At 60.5% G+C, this 12,500-nt stretch overlaps 2 non-coding genes across 2 annotated transcripts; both read right to left on the minus strand.

The window, feature by feature from the left end:
- Positions 1 to 199: 199 nt before the first annotated feature.
- LOC142794619 (5.8S ribosomal RNA) lies at positions 200 to 352 on the minus strand. The gene has a single exon (XR_012892492.1). It is a non-coding gene; the product is annotated as a 5.8S ribosomal RNA (ribosomal RNA).
- Positions 353 to 2,071: 1,719 nt separating this feature from the next.
- LOC142794613 (small subunit ribosomal RNA) lies at positions 2,072 to 3,886 on the minus strand. Its single transcript, XR_012892487.1, has one exon. It is a non-coding gene; the product is annotated as a small subunit ribosomal RNA (ribosomal RNA).
- Positions 3,887 to 12,500: the final 8,614 nt, after the last annotated feature.

The raw sequence follows: 12,500 nt of genomic DNA on the forward strand, positions 1-12,500 counted from the left end.
GTGCCACATCCTCAATGCAGTCGGTCGCCCCCGTTTCGGTTGGGCTCTGGCACGACGGTCGCCACCGTCTCGCCCTTGAGTGGCCGCTGTTGGCGCTCGCTGTGAGGTGTTCAGCGTGCTGTCCGTGTTGCCGACGCGGTCAAAACGAGTCGACGGCTCACGTTCCCTTGTGCGCCGAAGGCTCTCTTGATATGTGATCCGACCCTCAGACAGACGAAGCCAAGGGAAGACCCAAGGCCGCAATGTGCGTTCAAAGAATCAGTGCTCAGTGTGTCCTGCAATTCACACCAAGTCTCGCAGCTGGCTGCGTTCTTCATCGACCCGAGAACCGAGTGATCCACCGCTTAGAGTCGTGAAAAAGTGTTTGTTCAATTCCGTACAGTCAAAACCAAACGTTTCTGGCACTCGGCCAAACAGTGGCCAAGAAGGGCGCTTTTCAGCGCACGCTTGGACTCCAAAACTCTGCCGCGCCTTTTTCGGCTGCCGCAAATCGAGCAAACGGTGTGTTTCGGACGGCGTTTCGCTTCCGCTACTTGCGAGTGCTTTCGTGGTCCACCCCTCTATAAATACTCGGGAGGCGTCGAAGCCGGTTCTCCAAGCCGGACCCGTAGGTATCGTTGTGTGCTCGCTCTCATTGGCCCGCCTAACCAGAAAATGCCTGCGGTACACCCATTTGGATAAGAGTGCACGCAGATGCGGGCCTCGACGGCTACACATTTCCTCGGGCGGCCGCCTCCCGGCCTCCGTGGAGCGCGGGATGCACGGTCCCATCGACAAGCCTCTCCCGTTTTTACCGTGGCGTCGCGGTTCACCACGGCGGGCGGGTCGGTCTCCTCCGCATAAAAAGGGGGACCCCCGCTTTTTGTTCCACGAAATCGCACAAGCTTTTTTCGCATCCACGGTTTGCCACCGCACACCAAAATGCCGATCCGGCTGCCTACTTTAGCCAACAGGTGGAGCCAGGCGCGCCGTACTTGCGCGGCACTTCCCACGTCCACCGAAGTCGGTGCCAAGGACCACTTTCGGCGCCGGAGCCGCGTACGAGCCTACTCGAGGCGGAAGAACGAAGCCAGCAAGGGCCTGGCCGCAAGTGCGTTCAATTGTCGGGACGTCCAAGTCCCTCGTTCTTCCGTGCTTCCTCTTTCGGCAAGTCGTTGCGGCACCTTCCCAAAGCGCGCAGACCCGCTAATCGCGACGAGCGCGACGTGGCCGTGCCGCCTTTCCCTCGGCAGCAAGCAAAACGCCTGGCAACGTCGACGCTCCCCTAACCGCGATCTCGCACCGTGTTTCGTGTGGCGAATTCAAAAGCCGGCCGGCGCTGCTGCAACCATTACGGTCGGTACGCATACGCCGCGGAGGGCGGGACGGTCATCGGAGCGTGCGGTTCCTCCATCGAGTACTGCGCACCTCGGCCGTCGCATCGCCGTGCCATGACCGGCCGCGCGTCAACGCGAACCGGTGCCAGCGAGATCCCTCGCCTGCAAGAACCGACCGGCAGCCTCCGTCACCCGAGGACGCGGAGGCGCTTGCCGCGGACGGCGGGACGGTATGCACTGGTGCACAGCGGACCCGTCACATCGCCAGTTCCTTGACCGACCGCCGACGCTTGTGCCGTTCCTCTCGTACTTGGCAGTCGCCGCGCGATTGTCGGGTCTCGTTCTTGCACGCTCGAACGGTCGGGAGGGCACTCGGCTGGCGTTTCGGGAACGCGCAGCCTCGCCTTCTACCGACGTAACCACGACTCGCCGTTCGCGCTCCGCCGCTCCTGTTTACAGTACTAGGCGGTCCCGCAGCGGTCGGGTCGCGCATTTCGAGCGCTTCGAGCCACGGTGCAGTGGCGGGTCGAAAGCCGACCTATGAGTGCGTTGCGCCGTTTGTACCCGCGTCCGCCACCTGGCCGACCGTCCAAGGTCGCGGTGTTGGCGTCCGCTGGGCGCAACAATTTGTCACGGGGTGCCGCTCCACATTCAGGCAGCCCCGTGGGGAAAAGCCGACCCCGCGTCCAAACGGGGTCAGCGGCAGAAAGTGTCGGGCGCAGACGCAGCTGAGGCGCTCACCCTTCACAATCCGTTAATGATCCTTCCGCAGGTTCACCTACGGAAACCTTGTTACGACTTTTACTTCCTCTAAATGATCAAGTTTGGTCATCTTTCCAACAGACCGGCGCAACCGAAAGGCCGCGCCGGACATCGGTCCGAAGACCTCACTAAATCATTCAATCGGTAGTAGCGACGGGCGGTGTGTACAAAGGGCAGGGACGTAATCAACGCGAGCTTATGACTCGCGCTTACTGGGAATTCCTCGTTCAAGGGGAACAATTGCAAGCCCCTATCCCAATCACGAAAGAAGTTCCACGGGTTACCCAGTCTTTTCAGACAGGGATAAAGACACGCTGCTTCCTTCAGTGTAGCGCGCGTGCGGCCCCGGACATCTAAGGGCATCACAGACCTGTTATTGCTCTGTTTCGTGCGGCTAGGAGCCGCTTGTCCCTCTAAGAAGGTTGTAAGGTGCTGGGAACCCCGCACCTATTTAATAGGCTAGAGTCTCGTTCGTTATCGGAATTAACCAGACAAATCGCTCCACCAACTAAGAACGGCCATGCACCACCATCCACCGAATCAAGAAAGAGCTCTCAATCTGTCAATCCTCCCAGTGTCCGGGCCGGGTAAGTTTTCCCGTGTTGAGTCAAATTAAGCCGCAGGCTCCACTCCTGGTGGTGCCCTTCCGTCAATTCCTTTAAGTTTCAGCTTTGCAACCATACTTCCCCCGGAACCCAAATACTTTGGTTTCCCGGAAGCTGCCCGCCGAGTCATTTGAGTAACTCAGGCGGATCGCTGGTTGGCATCGTTTATGGTCAGAACTAGGGCGGTATCTGATCGCCTTCGAACCTCTGACTTTCGTTCTTGATCAATGAAAACATTCTTGGCAAATGCTTTCGCAGTAGTTCGTCTTGCGACGGTCCAAGAATTTCACCTCTAGCGCCGCAATACGAATGCCCCCGTCCGTCCCTCTTAATCATTACCTCGTATTCCAAAAACCAACAGAACAGAAACGAGGTCTTGTTCTATTATTCCATGCAAGTTTATTCAGGCGACTCGCCTGCGTTGAGCACTCTAATTTTTTCAAAGTAAAAGCACCGGCCATCTCGAGGCACACAATGAAGTGCACCAAGAAAGAACCGGCATGATGTTCAGTCCGAGCCGTCGCATCGGGTAGATGCACTACTCGTCTGGAACTGAGATCCAACTACGAGCTTTTTAACCGCAGCAGCTTTAGTATACGCTATTGGAGCTGGAATTACCGCGGCTGCTGGCACCAGACTTGCCCTCCAATTGATCCTCGTTAAAGGATTTAGAGTGTACTCATTTCAATTACGGGGCCTCAAAAGAGTCCCGTATTGTTATTTTTCGTCACTACCTCCCCGTGCCGGGAGTGGGTAATTTGCGCGCCTGCTGCCTTCCTTGGATGTGGTAGCCGTTTCTCAGGCTCCCTCTCCGGAATCGAACCCTGATTCTCCGTTACCCGTAACAACCATGGTAAGCAAGTAACCTACCATCGAAAGTTGATAAGGCAGACACTTGAAAGAAACGTCGCCGGCTCGTGGCCATGCGATCAGCACAAAGTTATCCAGAGTCACCACACAATACGGGCCGAAACCCGATCGATCTTGGTCTAATAAAAGCACCCGTTACCCAAAGGGCTCCAGGCTCACTGCATGTATTAGCTCTAGAATTGCCACAGTTATCCAAGTAGGAAGAAACGATCTAAGGAACCATAACTGATTTAATGAGCCATTCGCGGTTTCGCCTTATTTCGGCATGTACTTAGACATGCATGGCTTAATCTTTGAGACAAGCATATGATTACTGGCAGGATCAACCAGGTAATCGTTCGACTGCGCGTCCGTCCTCGCCCTCGGCGGGCCGGACGCAGTCTGTGTGCGGCGGAGGCCACCTTCAGGCGCCCCAACACGCTTATTTTGCACTCCGAGATGACGGCGTTCGAGCTCGCTATGGCACAACCTTCCCGAAAGACGAGTGGGAGCCGTGCGGCAAGAAGCACGTTCATGCTCGCTCTTTTTCGTTGCATCGACTCGGTCGCGCCGTGCGGGTTGCCCAAGCCCGCTGCACTGTCGGTGGACCGGCCGGAACTAGCAACGGAGCCGAGACTGCAAAGCCGCCAGACGACGGGTCACGCCCGCGTCTTCGGCGCTTTCGCATCTGAATCGCCCGAGGACGACACGGAACACACCTCGATATCGTGGTAAAACGGCACCGTCCGACAACCAGCCCCTAACGCATCAAGCGGATGAGGCTGCAGACGACTGCCGTGGATTCCCCTGGAGCAGACCCGAGGACACGCTTGACGAGGCCGAAGCCCGCCGCATATCAGACACCCGGTCGCTTTCGCGTACGCCGCTCACGAGAACCCCCACATAATAGCAGCGATAAGTACCCAGACCTCCTTGGGCCCTAATACGAGCGTACTCGAGAAAATTTCACCGCGGGTGTGCCCCGAAACGTGTGGCATGTTGAGCGTGCCACAAGTCTACGTCGCTCTCAAACCCGCCGAGGTCGTAGAATTTGCGACCCTACTCACGAAATTCCCACCGAGGATACGGCCGCAAACGTACCGCACCTTGGGTAGGCCACGAGTTTGTGCAACACTACGCTGACGGCACAGCACCGAGGTCGTGCGCGCACGCACGGGAAAATTCCGCCGCGGTTTCTGCCGAAAACGTGAGGCACCACGACTCTCCGCAAGTTCGCGTCGACTGCGAAAGACCGAAGTCGTGAACGACGTGTCCGCTACTCGCCGCCGACACGCTGGACACCAAACGTACAACGACTCGACGGCGTCGTAGAGGCCCACGACGCGGTTTTCCTTAACGACGTCTCGGCGTGGCACCGACAGGTTAGAACGGCCGACCAACGTTCCCTGTCCGCCGTTCGGCTCAGTCGAAGGGCTCGGCGACTTCGGCAACGCTGCGAAGCCGCACGGTGACGCACGCCATGTCCCCATTTTTTTTTTCTTTCTGCGTCTGCCGGGGTGCCCCTATAATAGCAGCGATAAGCACCCAGACCGCCGTGGGTCGCTCGCCCCGGCTGACGTGGTTTTTCGTACTCCTGCGGCGGTCGCCGTCAAGCACGTCCAAATACGCTACTTTCGTGGGCGCATTCACGCTCTTTCGCTTCGCCGGAGTGCCAGCACTCACTCTGCCAAAAACGGCGAACATCCGAGCGGCGGTTCCCACTTTTGCGTCGGCGTCGCAAACCCCGCCCCGGCAGACGAGGTTTGCCGTACTCGTGCGACGGTGGCCGGCGGGCACGTCGAAAGACGCCGATATCGTGCGCGAATTGGCGCACCTTGGCTTCACCGGAGTGCCGCCACTGACTCCTCCGGCGAAGATCCGAGCGGCGCTTCCCACTTTCGCATCGGCGTCCCGAACTCCGCCCCGGCTGACGCGGTTTACCGTACTCGTGCGACGGTCGCCGGCGAGCACGTGGAAAGACGCCGATATCGTGCCCGAATCGGCTCCGTTCGGCTTCGCCGGAGTGCCAGCACTGGCTCGGCGAAAGACGACGAACATCCGAGCGACGGTTCTCACTATTGCGTACGCGTCGCAAACCCCGCCCCGGCAGACGCACTTTGCCGTACTCGTGCGACGGTCGCCGGCGAGCACGTAGAAAGACGCCGATATCGTGCCGGAATCGGCCCCGTTTGGCTTCGCCGGAGTGCCAGCACTCACTCGGCCACAAACGGCGAACATCCGAGCGGCGGTTCCCACTTAGCCGTCGGCGTCCCGAACTCCGCCCCGGCAGACGCGGTTGCCGAGCTCGTGCGACTAGCGACCGCGAAGCCGTCTCGCGACGCCGCTTTCGTGCGCGGCTCCCACTGCGACCTGGGTCACCCGAGGTCGACGAGCAAAAAAGAATGTCGAAAAAAATTTTTTTTTTTTTTGCGTCTGCCGGGGTGCCCCTATAATAGCAGCGATAAGCACCCAGACCGCCATGGGTCGCTCGCCCCGGCTGACGTGGTTTTTCGTTTTCCTGCGGTGGTCGTCGTCAAGCACGTCCAAACACGCCACTTTCGTGGGCGCATTCGCGCTCTTTCGCTTCGCCGGAGTGCCAGCACTCACTCTGCCAAAAACGGCGAACATCCGAGCGGCGGTTCCCACTTTTGCGTCGGCGTCGCAAACCCCGCCCCGGCAGACGAGGTTTGCCGTACTCGTGCGACGGTGGCCGGCGGGCACGTCGAAAGACGCCGATATCGTGCGCGAATTGGCGCACCTTGGCTTCACCGGAGTGCCGCCACTGACTCCTCCAAAAACGGCGAAGATCCGAGCGGCGCTTCCCACTTTCGCATCGGCGTCCCGAACTCCGCCCCGGCTGACGCGGTTTACCGTACTCGTGCGACGGTCGCCGGCGAGCACGTGGAAAGACGCCGATATCGTGCCCGAATCGGCTCCGTTCGGCTTCGCCGGATTGCCAGCACTGGCTCGGCGAAAGACGACGAACATCCGAGCGACGGTTCTCACTATTGCGTACGCGTCGCAAACCCCGCCCCGGCAGACGCACTTTGCCGTACTCGTGCGACGGTCGCCGGCGAGCACGTAGAAAGACGCCGATATCGTGCCGGAATCGGCCCCGTTTGGCTTCGCCGGAGTGCCAGCACTCACTCGGCCACAAACGGCGAACATCCGAGCGGCGGTTCCCACTTAGCCGTCGGCGTCCCGAACTCCGCCCCGGCAGACGCGGTTGCCGAGCTCGTGCGACTAGCGACCGCGAAGCCGTCTCGCGACGCCGCTTTCGTGCGCGGCTCCCACTGCGACCTGGGTCACCCGAGGTCGACGAGCAAAAAAGAATGTCGAAAAAAATTTTTTTTTTTTTTTGCGTCTGCCGGGGTGCCCCTATAATAGCAGCGATAAGCACCCAGACCGCCATGGGTCGCTCGCCCCGGCTGACGTGGTTTTTCGTTTTCCTGCGGTGGTCGTCGTCAAGCACGTCCAAACACGCCACTTTCGTGGGCGCATTCGCGCTCTTTCGCTTCGCCGGAGTGCCAGCACTCACTCTGCCAAAAACGGCGAACATCCTAGTGGCGGTTCCCACTTTTGCGTCGGCGTCGCCAACCCCGCCCCGGCATACGCGGTTTGCCGTACTCGTGCGGCGGTGGCCGGCGGGCACGTCGAAAGACACCGATATCGTGCGCGAGTCGATGCTTCTTGGTCTCGCAGGAGGGCCGCCACTCACTCCTGCAAAAACGGCGAAGATCCGAGCGGCGCTTCCCACTTTTTCGTCGGCGTCGCAAACCTCGCCCCGGCAGACGCGCTTTGCCGTACTCGTGCGACGGTCGCCGGCGAGCACGTCGAAATACGCCGATATCGTGCCCGAATCGGCCCCGTTTCGCTTCGCCGGAGTGCCAGCACTCGCTCGGCCAAAGACGACGAACATCCGAGCGACGGTTCCCACTATTGCGTACGCGTCGCGAACCCCGCCCCGGCAGACGCGGTTTGCCGTACTCGTGCGGCGGTGGCCGGCGGGCACGTCGAAAGACGCCGATATCGTGCACGAATTGGCGCTCCTTGGCTTCACCGGAGTGCCAGCACTCACTCGGCCAAAAACGGCGAACATCCGAGCAGCGGTACCCACTTAGCCGTCGGCATCCCGAACTCCGCGCCGGCTGACGCGGTTGCCGAGCTCGTGCGACTAGCGACCGCGAACGCGTCTCGCGACGCCGCTTTCGTGCGCGGCTCCCATTGCGACCTGGGTTACCCGAGCTCGACCAGCAAAAAAGAAGGTCGAAAATTTTTTTTTTTTTTTCTGCGTCTGCCGGGGTGCCCCTATAATAGCAGCGATAAGCACCCAGACCGCCGTGTGTCGCTCGCCCCGGCTGACGTGGTTTTTCGTACTCCTGCAGCGGTCGCCGTCACGCACGTCCAAATACGCCACTTTCGTGGGCGCATTCGCGCTCTTTCGCGTCGCCGGAGTGCCAGCACTCACTCTGCCAAAAACGGCCAACATCCGAGCGGCGGTTCCCACTTTTGCGTCGGCGTCGTAAACCCCGCCCCGGCAGACGCGGTTTGCCCTACTCGTGCGACGGTCGCCGGCGAGCGCGTCGAAAGACGCCGATATCGTGCGCTAATTGGCGCTCCCTGGCTTCTCCGGAGTGCCGCCACTCACTCCTCCAAAAACGGCGAAGATCCGAGCGGCGTTCTCCACTTTCGCATCGGCGTCCCGAACTCCGCCCGGGCTGACGCGGTTTACCGTACTCGTGCGACGGTCGCCGGCGGGCACGTCGAAAGACGCCGATATCGTGCCGTAATCGGCCCCGTTTGGCTTCGCCCGTGTGCCAGCACTCACTCGGCCAAAAACGGCGAACATCCGAGCAGCGTTTCCCACTTTCGCATCGGCGTCCCGAAGCCCGCCCCGGCAGACGCGGTTTGCCCTACTCGAGCGACGGTCGCCGGCGATCACGTCGAAAGGCGCCGAATTCGTGCACGAATCGATGCTTCTTGGTCTCGCAGGAGGGCCGCCACTCACTCCTGCAAAAACGGCGAAGATCCGAGTTGCGCTTCCCACTTTTTCGTCGGCGTCCCGAACTACGCCCCGGCTGACGCGGTTTACCGTACTCGTGCGACGGTCGCCGGCGGGCACTTCAAAATACGCCGATTTCGTGGGCGCATTCACGCTGTTTCGCTTCCCCGGAGTGCCAACACTCACTCTGCCGAAAGCGGCGATCATCCGAGCGGCGGTTCCCACTTTTGCGTCGGCTTCGCAAACGGCGCCCCGGCAGACGCGCTCGTGCGACGTACTCGTGCGACGGTCGCCGGCGAGCACGTCGAAAGACGCCGATATCGTGCTCGAATCGACCCCGTTTCGCTTCGCCGGAGTGCTGCCAGTCACGGCGCAGAAAACGGCGAACAAGTGTTTTTTTTTTTTTTTTTCCTAGAATTTGTGTTATAGAAGGCACATTTGATATCGGACGATAATTTTCAACTTTATCACGCGCACCGATTTTCGTGTAGAGGTTTGCAAGTTTATGGGAATTTCTCCACTTGGAATAATGCGATTTAGTAGTACTACGAGAACTTCATGGATGTACTCAAGGGTACGGGGCAAGTCAGTTACGTCAACACCTGCAGATTTTTTACACTTCAAACTGAAAATTGTTGGTTGTGAGTCCTCGTGTGATATTAAAGGCCGATTCGCTAACACATAGAACAAAGAAAGAAAGGAAGAAAAAACGCCCGCGCTCGCTCAAGAAACCTGGGTTCGCAACAAGTGGCAACAACAAGCAACCGAGCGAGTGCGCCAAAACCCGTGGCGGCCGAACAAACGCGAAGTCCCAACCGCGTCAGCCGGGGCGGCACGGGACAGGAAAAATCACTTCAGCCGGGGCGGCGGGGCACCGAATAAACCTCGTCACCTCGTCGCAGGATAAAAGAGGAAACAAAAAGTCTAAACAGCGTCTGCTGGAGCGAATGCGTAATAAAACAACAACAACAACAAAAAAAAAAAACACCCGCGCTCAAGAAGTCTGCAATCACCACAAAAGGCGACTGTGACCGAGCAGCGTCAGCCGGGGCCGTGCGGAAACGGAAAAACCGCGACTACCGGGGCGTCGAGGCACCGAAAAATCCACTTCAGCCGCGGCGAAAAAAAAAACAAAAAGAAAGACGGAGGGGGGGGGGGGAACCACGTCTGCCGGGGCGAAGGAAAAAAAAAAAACGCGTCTGCCGGGGCGAGCCCGGGTGCGGCACCACCGGGAAAACTGTGGCAAACAGACATGGCGATCGAGTGAGTGGGCCGCCAGCCAGGCTCAGCCAAAAAGTGCAAAGTCCGAACTGCGTCAGCCGGGGCGGCAAAAACCACGTCAGCCGGGGCGGCGCAAAAAACCGCGTCTGCCGGGGCGGCACGAAACCGCGTCAGCCGGGGCGGCGCGAAAACTGCGTCAGCCGGGGCGAAAGAAAAAAAAAAAAAAAACGCGTCTGCCGGGGCGAGCCCGGGTGCGGCACCACCGGGAAAACTGTGGCAAACAGACATGGCGATCGAGTGAGTGGGCCGCCAGCCAGGCACAGCCGAAAAGTGCAAAGTCCGAACCGTGTCAGCCGGGGCGGCAAAAAACCGCGTCAGCCGGGGCGGCGCAAAAAACCGCGTCTGCCGGGGCGGCACGAAACCGCGTCTGCCGGGGCGGCGCGAAAACTGCGTCAGCCGGGGCGAGCCCGGGTGCGGCACCACCGGGAAAACTGTGGCAAACAGACATGGCGATCGAGTGAGTGGGCCGCCAGCCAGGCTCAGCCAAAAAGTGCCAAGTCCGAACTGCGTCAGCCGGGGCGGCAAAAAACCGCGTCAGCCGGGGCGGCGCAAAAAACCGCGTCTGCCGGGGCGGCGCGAAAACCGCGTCTGCCGGGGCGGCGCGAAAACTGCGTCAGCCGGGGCGAAAGAAAAAAAAAACGCGTCTGCCGGGGCGAGCCCGGGTGCGGCACCACCGGGAAAACTGTGGCAAACAGACATGGCGATCGAGTGAGTGGGCCGCCAGCAAGGCTCAGCCAAAAAGTGCTAAGTCCGAACTGCGTCAGCTGGGGCGGCAAAAAACCGCGTCTGCCGGGGCGGCACGAAACCGCGTCAGCCGGGGCGGCGCGAAAACCGCGTCTGCCGGGGCGGCACGAAACCGCGTCAGCCGGGGCGGCGCGAAAACTGCGTCAGCCGGGGCGAGCCCGGGTGCGGCACCACCGGGAAAACTGTGGCAAACAGACATGGCGATCGAGTGAGTGGGCCGCCAGCCAGGCACAGCCGAAAAGTGCTAAGTCCGAACTGCGTCAGCCGGGGCGGCAAAAACCGCGTCAGCCGGGGCGGCGCGAAAACCGCGTCTGCCGGGGCGGCACGAAACCGCGTCAGCCGGGGCGGCGCGAAAACTGCGTCAGCCGGGGCGAGCCCGGGTGCGGCACCACCGGGAAAACTGTGGCTAACAGACATGGCGATCGAGTGAGTGGGCCACCAGCCAGGCTCAGCCAAAAAGTGCTAAGTCCGAACTGCGTCAGCCGGGGCGGCAAAAACCGCGTCAGCCGGGGCGGCGCAAAAAACCGCGTCTGCCGGGGCGGCACGAAACCGCGTCAGCCGGGGCGGCGCGAAAACTGCGTCAGCCGGGGCGAAAGAAAAAAAAAAACGCGTCTGCCGGGGCGAGCCCGGGTGCGGCACCACCGGGAAAACTGTGGCAAACAGACATGGCGATCGAGTGAGTGGGCCGCCAGCCAGGCACAGCCGAAAAGTGCCAAGTCCGAACTGCGTCAGCCGGGGCGGCAAAAAACCGCGTCAGCCGGGGCGGCGCAAAAAACCGCGTCTGCCGGGGCGGCACGAAACCGCGTCAGCCGGGGCGGCGCGAAAACTGCGTCAGCCGGGGCGAGCCCGGGTGCGGCACCACCGGGAAAACTGTGGCAAACAGACATGGCGATCGAGTGAGTGGGCCGCCAGCCAGGCTCAGCCAAAAAGTGCCAAGTCCGAACTGCGTCAGCCGGGGCGGCGCAAAAAACCGCGTCTGCCGGGGCGGCGCGAAAACCGCGTCTGCCGGGGCGGCGCGAAAACTGCGTCAGCCGGGGCGAAAGAAAAAAAAAACGCGTCTGCCGGGGCGGCAAAAAACCGCGTCTGCCGGGGCGGCACGAAACCGCGTCAGCCGGGGCGGCGCGAAAACCGCGTCTGCCGGGGCGGCACGAAACCGCGTCAGCCGGGGCGAGCCCGGGTGCGGCACCACCGGGAAAACTGTGGCAAACAGACATGGCGATCGAGTGAGTGGGCCGCCAGCCAGGCACAGCCGAAAAGTGCTAAGTCCGAACTGCGTCAGCCGGGGCGGCAAAAACCGCGTCAGCCGGGGCGGCGCAAAAACCGCGTCTGCCGGGGCGAATGCAAAAAAAACAAAGAAAAAAGCCCGCGCTTAATCAAAAGAAAACAAAGAAAAAAGCTTGCGCTTAATCAAAAGAAAACAAACAAAAAAAGTTCGCGCTTAAGCCTGGCGGTGGAACCACCGGGGCAAACAGACCTGGCGATCGAGTGAGTGGGCCGCCAGCCGGGGTGAGCCAAAAAGTGCAAAGTCGGAACCGCGTCAGCCGGGGCGGCGCGAAAACCGCGTCAGCCGGGGCGGCGCAAAAACTGCGTCAGCCGGGGCGGCACGGAAAAACGAAAACCGCGTCAGCCGGGGCGGCACGGAAAAACGAAAACCACGTCAGCCGGGGCGACATCAAAATGAGGAAAAAAAAAAAAAACTGCCTTAGGACACCTGCGTACACTTTCATGCGTTTGGGCATATCTCTCTGTAACACGCGCGCCCCTCGTTACGCGCGGCACTCTGTTTTCTCCGACACCCATATTTCGGCGGCATGTGGCACGCGCGCCCGTCCCTACGCACGGCACACCGCAGTGCTTTCTCGATATTTTTCTTTTCCTCCAACACCGTCATCTATAGGCTTTTAGTGACCTGTTGCTCGTGGCAAAAGTTCGCTAGCTCTG

Source organism: Rhipicephalus microplus, unplaced genomic scaffold (assembly GCF_043290135.1).
Source record: "Rhipicephalus microplus isolate Deutch F79 unplaced genomic scaffold, USDA_Rmic scaffold_465, whole genome shotgun sequence".
NCBI classification, from domain to species: Eukaryota; Metazoa; Arthropoda; class Arachnida; order Ixodida; family Ixodidae; genus Rhipicephalus; species Rhipicephalus microplus.